At 40.1% G+C, this 12,260-nt stretch overlaps 1 long non-coding RNA gene and 1 pseudogene across 1 annotated transcript; one reads left to right on the top strand and one right to left on the bottom strand.

Annotated features, from left to right (window-relative positions):
- Positions 1-1,936: 1,936 nt before the first annotated feature.
- LOC129351992 (very low-density lipoprotein receptor-like) lies at positions 1,937-4,100 on the top strand (annotated as a pseudogene).
- Positions 4,101-11,848: 7,748 nt separating this feature from the next.
- On the bottom strand, positions 11,849-12,260 carry LOC129352037 (uncharacterized). The gene is made up of 2 exons (XR_008604836.1): positions 12,028-12,260; positions 11,849-11,962 (listed from the first exon to the last, which is right to left on the bottom strand). It is a non-coding gene; the product is annotated as an uncharacterized LOC129352037 (long non-coding RNA).

The following is a 12,260-nucleotide window of genomic DNA, read 5'->3' as shown; positions in this document are numbered from 1 at the left end:
ACCTTTGAGTATCTTTTGACAAAAAGTGAAAAACAGGTTAGCAATGTTTTAAAGACAGACTTTTATCAACTTTGTGACTTCATGTGCTGCTATTTTCAGTTTGACTTTGTAAATTAAAACCAGACCCAATCAGTTTATATTTCAAAGACTCCATGCCTGATGGTCGGTACATGTCATGCTCTTTCTTGCATGTTATTCTTGCATGATTTCTTAGTCTTGTGCTGAGTGTGGAATACATGTGGATATAAACAAGAATATGCCAGAGCTAAAGTCCACTCTATGAAACTTTGGCAGAGTGAGCCATCCCACAAAGGGCTTTTATTTCTGCTTCAGTGGCTTTGAAGGATTTTGTCAAAGAGGGATATTTGAAAGACAAAAAGACACGGCCAGAAATAAAACACCTGCTGCTACGTTTGAAAAAGGTGCAAGGACTGAGATCTGTGGACAACTTCAGGAGCCTTTGAAACAAGAAACTACCTTTCACAAGCACCAAGTAAATCAATTTGTTCATTGGTTCTATCAGCTCACAATTGCCGTCCGAAAAGGCAGTTATCAAAGAGAACATCACATGTCAAGTCTTTTGTGTTTTGAGACCCACGAGAAAGCAGAAAAAAAAGAACAGATCAATGTGGGAATTATTGACTTTGACTGCCGGTCCTATTGGACCTTGGTGTTTTGTTCAGATAAATTGTCCAGGTGGAGGGCGATGGGGAACCTGACAGCCTTGTGCCACCATGTTTTAAACCACACTGAAGTAGTGGGCCTTACAAAAGATTACTTATCCTTGAACTTTTTGTAATAATTTGTCTCATTACAGCAGCAAATGGATGTTACATTATCTACAACACAAGACAATGTATAATTTCAAAGTGGAAGAAGATAGTTCTATGGTTTTTCAAGTTTCTTAAGAAAAAGATCAATTTAAATATGCTGTAGTTTGATTCCTCAAAATAAAATGATTTTTAGACGTCAGAAAGCAGTCGACTGATGTACTCAGATGTTTGTTAGAGAACAAACCTCAGACAACATCCCTAGACACGCAGTCAAAACTACTCATTTACTTAAACCATGTCCTGATTTAGAATGAGGCAGACAAAATCCAAACCTCAATTCAGCATCTCTTAAAAGACTTGTAAATCGATACTCACAGACAGTCTCCATTCACAGTGGATGAGTTTGTTTTTTTTATTTTGTCAAGAAGAATGGCAACAATGTTGCCTATCAGATGTGCAAAGGTGGTAAAAACAAAACCTGAAAGACTTGCAGCTTTACCTGATGCAGGAGACACGTTGACTCACACAAAAGCATCTTACTTTATTTTGTAAAGTATTTAAAACCATCAATCGCTTTCATTGACTTCACAAAGGTTCTGGACCTTGTGGTGGTCTGTTCCTTAACATCTCAATGAAATACAATGAATCTTGTGGTGTATTTATTTGATTCAGTGTTGTATAGTAACAAAGTAAAAATACTTCACTACTTTACTTTAGCATATTTTGGAGAACATCATACTTTCCTCGAGTATGAACATTTTTGATAACTTTCCCTTTTTCTTGCTGTTCTCTATGTTTTCAGTGTGTTTTCTGGTTTGGTCACATGATCTGCAGACTGACAGTGACATGGTTTGATTTAACTTGCGGACCCACATGCAGTAACCACACACTGGATAGAAAGGTAAGTGATTTATTTACAACAGGACAAATAAAATTCAGTCCTCTGGACTTCGATATGCGGCGAGGGTCGCTCGACCAGGTTGGCCTGAAACGAGAGCTGAATTATAATGGGTTCAGAATGTGAGTTCGGAGGAGGAATCAGGAGCTGGTTTACATTGGTGCGGATTTTCCAGAGCTTAGGGGTGAGGCGTCAGGATCCGGCGTGAGGGTGTGCAACGGTGCCGGAGGGAGTGCGAGGAGTTAGCTCGGGTGGTTGGAACAGGATGGAGTCAGTGGAAACGGCGGAGCAGGCAGGCAATCTCAGGAGCTTCTTGAAACGAGAACACAAAAAGTCCTGGAAACGAACAGGATACGGAGAGTAAGTAACTTCGAGTTACACAACAAGGTTCAAGAAACAAGTTTTCAACAGGTGAGGCCAGAGTGACTACCGGTAGCGTTAACCATCTAGGGATGACTGGAGGATTCTGCCGCTCCTATATTCCAGCACGCTGATGAGGCAAATCAGCGTCACCTGCGCTGGCTCCACAGGCTCCTCACGAAGATCCTCGCTGAAAGAAGATGTAACACTCCCACTCACACTCTCACGCACACGCTCTCACAACCGGAATCCTGACAGACAGACTTTTAATAAAACTTTCAATGGCGGCTAAAGCAGCAGGTCAATAGTGGTGGAACCAAAACCAGCTCTGTCTCAACTGTTTGCTGAAAGAACATGGAAGATGGTGAGGAATGTTTTAATAGAGCCTCCATCCTCATGTTTCATCAGTTTGAACCTCTGGGCTGATTAAGGCCTTATTGATCCTCTGGTCACTAAGAACATCGATTAGGCCTCATTTAGTCTGCAGACTTCCTGGCTCATCCATTCGCTCTCACCGTGTTCGAGGTTCGTTTGGCCTTCAGCTTTCGTTCATTTAGACTTACTGAAGAAATGCTGCTGCTTTTTAATAAAGTTTATTTGTTTAGCACATTTCAGCAAATTCAAAATGTTTCATAAAACATAACAGTCAAATACAAAGTTTTAAGCAATAAAATGTTTACAGAATTATTTCTAATTGTACAAAAAGGCTTTAGTCAAATAAAAATCTGTAAAAAAAATATTACCATTGATCAGAATAATTGATTACTGAAATGATCAGTATGTAAAAGTCGGCCATGTTTGGTTCTGTTGGCAGGATCGGGTTTTCTGGACGGACGGTGAAAACAAAGCCATCTTCGGCGCCAACAAGTTCTCTGGTTCTGATGTCGTCACGCTCGCCAGCAACCTGAACGACCCTCAGGACGTCATCGTCTACCATGAGCTGATCCAGCTGGCTGGTGAGGGGTCAAAGGTCACCCAGTTTAACCCAGAACTGGTGTGGAACAAGTTCTCCAGCTTGATTTGGGCTTCAGTTACACTCAGTGATTTATTCATGTTGTTTTTCTGCAGGTACCAACTGGTGCACAGAGAAAAGTGAAAATGGCGGCTGCAGCTTCTTGTGTCTTCCTGCTCCTCAGATCAACAAACATTCCCCAAGTACAGCTGCGTGTGTCCTGCAGGCCAGGAGCTGGCAGCAGACGGCCAGCGCTGCAGACCCGGTGAGCTCTGCACAGAAATGCAAACACTGATTCTGCTGCTGCAGCTTTTCAACATCAACCTCTTTCCACTGCTGAAGTCTTTTTTGTTTTCAATATAGTAAGAACCACTCGCCTGTTTTTAAGGCTTCTAGAGGAGAAAAGGAAGCGGCGTCTTGAATTTTAAGTTGTGGGTAAATGTCTGCAGTGGTCCAGTTTGCAGCGGCTCCAGGATTGTTTGCAACAATTAGCGGTTGCAGGAGTGAAGGCAGAGCAGCGGCGCTGGCCTTTCCCTCCTGCTGGACGACCGGTTGCTTAGAGACTCGCTTTGTTTTTCCCTGCGGCTTCGCTCCTTTCACAGATTAGCCTTTTCAAACCCAACAGAAACCTGACAGCTGAATCCGCAGCACTAATTGGACTCTGGTTCCAGCCGGGACTCGCGGATCGCTGGACCGTCTTCATGACGGCGCTCAGAACAAACTGCAGGAAACGCTGAGAATCTGTGGAGGATTAAGAGTTTTAACTGGGAGTATAAAACATGCTGAGGTTGTCGGTTCAAAAAACCCAACAGAACGGGGGGAATCCATATCTTTCAGATATCAAACCTTAAAAACTAAATTTTATCACCCAGCTCGACTGCATCCTTGATCTTCTGAGTTTGCTTCCATTTCCCCTTTAGTTTCTGGTTGTTCCACATTTCATTGAAGTATTTACCCTAAACTTGGTCAATTTTAGTTCTTTATATTGGGAAGCTTACTTAAATCCTATTTGGAGGCTGAACCTCTGTTGGTTGCAGTGAAAATGGGTGCCTGTCCCTTTAAGACTAATTCCTGCCCGTCCAGCCCATTTTCCAGCTGGGCCGACCGGGAACTGTAGAGCTTTGTGAGGCTGCTGCTCCGGCCGACTCTAATCCAGTTAGAAACACAAAGTGAACAGAAGCTCAACTCACAGCGACAAACGACTGTTTTTATTGTTCACGCCGTTACAGATCAGTGGAGGTTTTTCCTCCAGTTGGAGCTGAAATCATAGACGTTTCAGTTTCTCATTGCTTACAATGAGAAACTTGAAATCCCATAATGCTTTGAGTGGGGAGATTTGTTTACATTTCATGAAGAAAGCTTTTATTTTCCTCTTCACAGAATGACTGATCAGAACCGAGAAACTCAAAGCTCATCAGAAATGTCAGCAGCTTCTTGATATTTGTAATAATTCACAGGAATATGATCATTACTGACTGTTTTCAGAGCCTAATAATATGCTATATGTGGGATAATTTAACAAAATGAACCCTGCAATTTGTTCTACATTAGGAATCCAGATTTGGCTGCAGAACTCAAATAGAAGTTTATGCACACAGTGTGACGACGCCTCTGATCCTTGTGCAATAAGACCAAAGGATCCAGTATATTCAATAAATTACTATAAATAACCTTCATCACAAAAAGTGACATCAGATTTTAGTTTTATTTTGTCTTTGGCAAAAGACCACAAGCCATTTCTCCCGTTAGCACTAAACTAGCTAGCATTTGTTTCACTGTATTTACCCAGAATGCCCTACGCTGTAGTTCACTTCCTGCTTTAGGAACAATCTGTGGTTCGTTCATATGCATTCAAACTGCACCAGCCTTCACTTCAACCAAACAGGCCGATGTTTGTAGGTGGACCAGAGTTCAGTTCCACATTCACACCTCCCCACATGAACTGGCCTTTCCAGGCAAAAGGACCAGACTTCCCAGTGTGAGTCGTTTATTACAGGATGGTGAAACCATTCATGCAGATTGCAGCGACTCTCCCATCCTCTTGATTTGCATCAGATAAACCAGTTTACTCTCCAGAGATCTGTCTACATTCAAAGAGAACTCAGAAATGGGACGACCTTGAATGCTTAAGGTTTGTTGTTGCTCTTCTAGTGACAGACTCTTCCTGTGAGGACGGTAGTGAAGCTGTAACGCAGCCTAAAGGTAAAACCTAACGCCGTCATCTCAGCATGCTGGGCTCTCAAATCAAGTAGCTTCCAGTTTTTCTCCTCCTGGCAAAGATTTTTCTGAATTAACCTTCTCTTCTGCTTTAACTGAAACTTCTGCTGCTTTGGTCCTGATCTGAATCTAAGAGCTGAAATTAACCTGTAATTCCTCAAATCTTCTAATCCAGCTGAGATTATAAATGTTCAGTTGGATCATTTCAACCTGGAACTCTTGGAAGAACTTAAATTCCCTGTTTTATTTTTACTGAAGTAATTTTGATCTTAATCAGAAACATGAGGAATCCCTGTGACTTGTTGCTAAATGCTGAACAATCCATGTGACATTAGGTCATCACCTCTCTGCTGCTGGAAGAGTTTAAAGCTCTGACAAATTAATCTAGTACAGGAGCGCCATCTAGTGGTAGAAAATGGGAAGTACACATGCAATATTTGGCTCAAACAAAACCTACATTCTTGCCCTCAATGTAGTTTACAAACCTCAAAACCTGCTGGAAGATTTTTAGTTTTGCTATTGGACCTTTTTTTTACCCCCCTATTCTGCATTTGTAAAGATTAATGCAGGAATTCGCTGAAGCTCGTTTTGATTGAGAGCTTTAGATTTACACCAAGCTGATATTTGGCAAATATTTTCTGCTTCAGAAAATGAGCCTTTATAAAACCCTCCAAATGAAACATCCCAGCAGGTTTTACTGCTGTATAGCTGATCCCCAGTACTTGAATTAAAAAAAACAGCCGGTCTCGACAGGTGATATTGGCTTTATTTCTCCTTTGATGATTTTGCTGGATCATCGTCAGGTCACTTGACTTCAAAACATCCATCATCATCACCATCATCATCACCATCACCGTGAAAACTAAACAAATACAAATATTAAAATACAAACACAAATCAACAATACAACAACAACAAAAACGTACCTCGCTGCCTTTACTGGGGAACGCCATTTCTTAGTCCAACGTTTGACAGTTTCATTTGGTTCACTGCAATTCCCCAGTTTTATAGGCCCTGCCCTCTTTCTCTACGGCAGCCCGTGAGGTACGTATTAAACAAAAAAAATCCCAAAACATTACAAAATACCATTAAACCAAATAAATCACCAACAATGCAAACCAAAACAGACAAACATACATAAACAATCTGCAACAGTCTTAAATTAGAAATTCATTTTAAATTGTTTAATTTAAATAAACTACAAATAATTTAGACATTTCATTTTACAATCCGTTACACTCCCACCAATAATGCATGAACCATTACTAAAATTATGCATTATTTAAAAGGTTTTTTTTTTTTTTTTTTTTTTTTAAATCATGCAGATTGTTTAAAAACATGCTCGTCTGTGTACATTAAGTTTACAAATCATTTTCTAATAACACCACCAATTTTTGCACCGGTCTTTCTATTACTGAACTCTTAGAAATAATATCCCTACCTGATCTTTGTTCTCCTGTCCTCAATTTTACTTTTCGAACCAAGCCATCGCTATCAACAATTGTTTCAACAACACGACCCAACTGCCACCTATTTCTTGGGAGAAAATCCTCTTTTACTATTACAATATCATTATTTTTAAATTGCGCCGAACTACATGCCATTTTTGTCTAATGGAAATATTCTGGAGGTATTCTCTCTTCCACCGACTCCAAAACTGCTCAACCAAAAACTGCACACGGCACCAACGTTTTGAGGAATAGATATCCTCCCTCACAAATTTTCCTACAGGAGGCAAGGCAGACTCAGACTTCATCTGAAGCAGATGGTTAGGAGTTAAAGGTTCAAGAGAACCAGGTCATTCATTCCCTTCAGTGTTAAAGGACGACTATTAATTATGGCCATGGCTTCATAAAAGAAAGTTCTTAATGAAGCATCATCAAGTTTCCAAGTTTTGTGATAGAGTAAAAGCTAATACATTTCGAATGGTTCGTATCTGACGCTCCCAAACACACCAGCATGACTTGCTGATGGTACATTAAAAATGAACTCACATTGATTTTCTGCCAGGAAAGACTCCAAATGTTTAGGACCACATTGTTTAAACTCATTTTGGGCTCCTACAAAATTTCTTCTTGATCACAATATATCTGGCGAACGGCTCCTCTCAAACTAATGAAACAGCGCAGGCCATTAATAAAAGAATCTGTGGACAAATCCTCCAACATTTCAATGTGAACAGCTCTTGAATAAAGGCAGGTGAACAACAACCCATACCTTTTGTATTCCTTACGATTTCTTTTAACAATAAAAGGACCAAAACAGTCCATTCCACAATAGGTAAATGGTGCAGATGCTTCCAAGCGTTCTTTTGGAAGCTCAGCCATAAGTTGTTCTTCCACTGGACGTCTGATCTTCCTGCACTGCACACATTTATGAATCATCTGAGCCACCACCTGCTGCAGCCAATAATCCAAAACCCATTAAGCCGGACCTGCATTTGAGTTTGACCTCTGCCTTGATGACTTACTTGATTGTGACAGTAAGACAAAATAAGATGAGTAACATGGCTGTGTTTTGGCAAAATCAGTGGATATCTAAAATCTTCACTAAGAGGTGAATGTTTTAATCGTCCACCAACTCGCAGCAGTCCATCTTTTACAATAGGATTCAAATTGAACAAAGGGCTAGAACGGGAAGGATGTCTCCCCCTTTTAACAACCTCATCTCGGAGCCAAAAGCCTGTTCTTGTACAAGTTTCGCCACTGATTTAACAGCATCTTCCCGTTCTTTAACACTCACCACGTTTGAATAGCATTTGTTGTGGCATCCAAGTCTTTTGATTCTGGCAACAACTTTAATCAATTTTGACCAAGATGAAAACTTAGTGAAACGTTCCAAAAAATCTGGAGTGTCATTAGCTGTAGGAACACTTATTAGACCATCATCAACATAAAAATTATTCTCCACAAATGCTGCTGCAGATGGAAACTTTAATCTCTGCGGTTGTGCCAAATATTTCAGACCAAAATTAGCACAGCCTGGAGAGGAGGCAGCACCAAAAAGATGGACCTTCATTTGATATTCTTTAGGCTCACTTTCCAAATCTCCTTGCTCCCACCATAAAAACCTCAGGTAACAGCGATGGTTAGACGCAACATAAAACTGGTGAACATCCTTTCAATGTCACAAGTAATAGCCACAGCTTCTTTTCTGAAACGCAAGAGGATTCCAGTTAAAGAGTTGATCAAATCTGGACCAGTCAACAAAGTATCATTCAAAGAGATGCCACGAAATTTAGCTGAGCAGTCAAACACTACCGTTAACTTATCTGGTTTCTTTGAATGATACACCCCATGATGAGGCAAATACCACTCACAACCATCATTGGCATTTTCCTCAGAAACTAGTTCAGCATCTCCACAGTTAATGATAGACTCCATAAATGTTTTATAATGATTGTAGAACTGATCATTTCTCTTTAACCTTCTCCTCAGATGTTGTAAACGAACGGTAGCCAGTGTCTTATTGTTTGGCAACATAGGAAGGCAGGATGTTTTAAATGGAAGGGGCATCTCCAAATGGCCATCATCTTTTTGTATAATGTTTTCGCTCAGAAGTCGTATGAACCGAATGTCATCTTGGGAAACACATTTTCCTTCTGAACCCCTTTCATTAAAATCCAACTCCAAAGCTCTTAAAACATCAGAAGTTAATGGAGTGGGCATTTCTTTCACCATCACTCTGTGTACATATCTTTGGTTTCCTTGCCGATCTAAATGTGGATTAATTGCCCCAATAATACTCCAACCAAGAGCAGTCTTCTGAGCAAAGGTTCATTTTCCCCACCAACAACAACCTCCAAGGGAGCCAAAGCAGAAGGACAGTCAAAACCAATAAGTAACCTACTTCACAATTTTGCAAAGCAGGCATTTTGCCAGCTAGATGTTTAAGATGAGGCCACTGTAATGCTGTACTTCTACTTGGTATGCAAGATGTATCAACAGGAATAAAGTCACGTGTATATGCTTGCCGCAACTGTATACAAGTATCAGAGAAAAAACTCCGAACCTGCAAGCCATACACATTTTGACTTGAAATGGGTGTATCAACAGAAACCATGGTACTAAGTTTTAACTGTACTGGTTTGGTTTCAACAATCAAGTTTCTCACAAGATCTTCTAAAACAAAGGAGGAGTCACTCTGAGTATCAAGGAGTGCATATGTAAGTATTTCCTTCCCAGGATCCTTCACAGAGGACAGGAAAACTGGAACAATACTTGATGTAGCAGAAATGTTTCGGATGAGTGCATGAGATAAAACACTATGAGAAACCTGAGGTGTTTCTTCTGGAGTTATGGAACACTGCTGAGCAACATCATGAGATCTCACTCTCTCCTTGTGCAAACAAGTAGGATGATGCCGTCTACACTCCCCACAAACATGCCGCGTTTTACAATCTTTCAATAAATGACCTTTCCTTAAGCATCCAAAACAAAGATGGTTCTGATATATAAATGATCTTTTGTCTTCCATTGATTTAACTGCAAATTTAGGACATTTAGCAACACTGTGTGACATGTCTGCACAAACCAAGCAAGGCAGTTTAGATTTTAAACCATGAACACTTTCTTGTTTCTTAAACTCTGTACTGGTGTTAAGAACCTTTGCTTTCCTGGAAAGGTCATTTGAAGAAGTTCTAGACTTTAACAAAAATGGAGAAGCAACAGGGTTACATACTATACGTGCTTCCTTTTGTATAAATCTAGAAAAACATTCAAAGGATGGATATTCTCCACATGCGTCAAGTACTTCAACAACAACTCTACTCCATTTACGTACAACCCAGTCTGGTAACTTCTTCAACATCTTATGATTTTCCTCACAGTCATTTAAGATGGACAGTCCCTTTACTTGAGGCATAGCCTCTTCACAACCTTTCAAAAAGTCAGCAAAATCTCTGAGAGACAATGGATCGTTTGGTGCAATCTTTGGCCATGACATAAGTTTATCCCTAAATGCTTTCTGGATGACAAATGGGTTTCCATACCTATCTTGTAAAACTGACCAAGCACCTTCATATGCGTCCTCAGAGCTTCTGTAAAAGAAACCTTCTACAGCCTTTCGGGCTTCTCCTGAAAGATAACTTTTCAGATACAACATTTTTTCCCCAGCAGAGATGGATTTTGAATCAATTAAAGTTGTGAATGATATTTTAAAGTCCACAAATTTCAAAGGGTCACCAGAGAATATAGCAGGTTCAGGAACAGGAAGGCGACTTAAACTCAATGAGCTCGTTAAGGCTTCAGCCAAGTTCACTGCAGGAATCTCAGCACAAACATGAGGTGGTAGAATTGATGCAACCTTTGCAGCTTTATGACTTGGGTGTTTCAGTGTTTGCTCTGATTTAACCTCAGACTTAAAATCAAGATTTCCCTTTTCAACACCATCTTCAAGTCTGCTGTAAACATCAACCCGAGCTGCAGCCATCTTAACTTCCATGTCTGTTTGCATTACCTTTAACTTGCTCTTCTCTTCATCAAGCTGCTGTAGCACTTCAGCTTCCTTCTGCTTCATTTCTGCCATAATCTGGGACTCATGACATTTCCAGTCACATTCAAGTTTACTGACTTTAGCATGCTGAGCTTCAATCTCCAACATTGATCTAACTTGAACCCTTTTGGCTGCAAGATCAGCTTCTGCCATTACACGCCCCTGAGAAACCTTGGAGCTAGTAATTGATGAACTGCAGGGAGAACTTTCAATAGACGCTTCTCCAAAAACAGATTGATATTCATCTCTATTTAAGACTTCTCTCACTCTTTCCTTTTCAACTTCTTGATTAAAGTTTTCCTCAACAATACCCCTTTCTAAACGCTTACACACAAGATCATAAATCTCATTTGTTAATATAGTACAGGCATCTAGTTTTGCACAATATCTGGAGTATTTAAAAAATTACGTTGAAGAAACTCATAATTCTGTTTCACTTTATCAAGACTGTTCTGGACTTGCTTATTTATTTCATCCAGATTCTCCTCAGAGCAGAAACTCTTTAGTTTCTTCCTTGCTTCTCTTGCAGTTTGTTTCCAGGATGCATAAGACTTAAGAAATGCCTTTATCTGTTTTGCAGACTCTTCTTCTCTGTACTGCTCTCCCTTTTCAGTCAACTTTCTTGTGCGAGGACCTGAAACCAACTCTTGTCCCTTTGGCTTTTCTTCAGTTTTCACATCTTCAGCAGAAAGATCCATTTCATTTGGCAGTGACATCTTAACTCTAAGACCTTACAGTGAAATTAAACCCACATTCAAACTTAACATTTAATTACAAAACACCATTGTTTTTTTTTTTTTTTTTTTAATAATTTTTTCTTACATAAGCTACTACCTTATTAATAATTCAGAATTTCATTTGACCCAATAGCGGTCTAAACTCAGTTCATAAATATCGAGCAGGTGCCGTTATTTCCGCGTTGATTGATCAGTCAATGTCTCACCGCTCCAGTGGTCATCTGTCAGATTCAGTTTCTGATACAAACTTGGATCCAGCGCGAAGACAGTTCCTCATTGTAGCGTTGATTCCGAGGAGCGACAAACTTCGGCGATGTCCGTACCAAACGTCTCACCGTCAGTGGAAGGCGACACACGGAGATTACGAGTTTTCACTATAGCTGATCCCCAGTACTTGAATTAAAAAACAGCCGGTCTCGACAGGTGATATTGGCTTTATTTCTCCTTTGATGATTTTGCTGGATCATCGTCAGGTCACTTGACTTCAAAACCTCCATCATCATCACCATCATCATCACCATCACCGTGAAAACTAAACAAATACAAATATTAAAATACAAACACAAATCAACAATACAACAACAAACAAAAACGTACCTCGCTGCCTTTACTGGGGAACGCCATTTCTTAGTCCAACGTTTGACAGTTCATTTGGTTCACTGCAATTCCCCAGTTTTATAGGCCCTGCCCTCTTTCTCTACGGCAGCCCGTGAGGTACGTATTAAACAAAAAAAATCCCAAAACATTACAAAATACCATTAAACCAAATAAATCACCAACAATGCAAACCAAAACAGACAAACATACATAAACAATCTGCAACAGTCTTA

The sequence above is a fragment of the Poeciliopsis prolifica genome, unplaced genomic scaffold (assembly GCF_027474105.1).
Source record: "Poeciliopsis prolifica strain line A6 unplaced genomic scaffold, Auburn_PproV2 SCAFFOLD071, whole genome shotgun sequence".
Lineage (NCBI taxonomy): Eukaryota > Metazoa > Chordata > Actinopteri > Cyprinodontiformes > Poeciliidae > Poeciliopsis > Poeciliopsis prolifica.
This window is presented reverse-complemented; position numbering and strand designations above follow the sequence as displayed.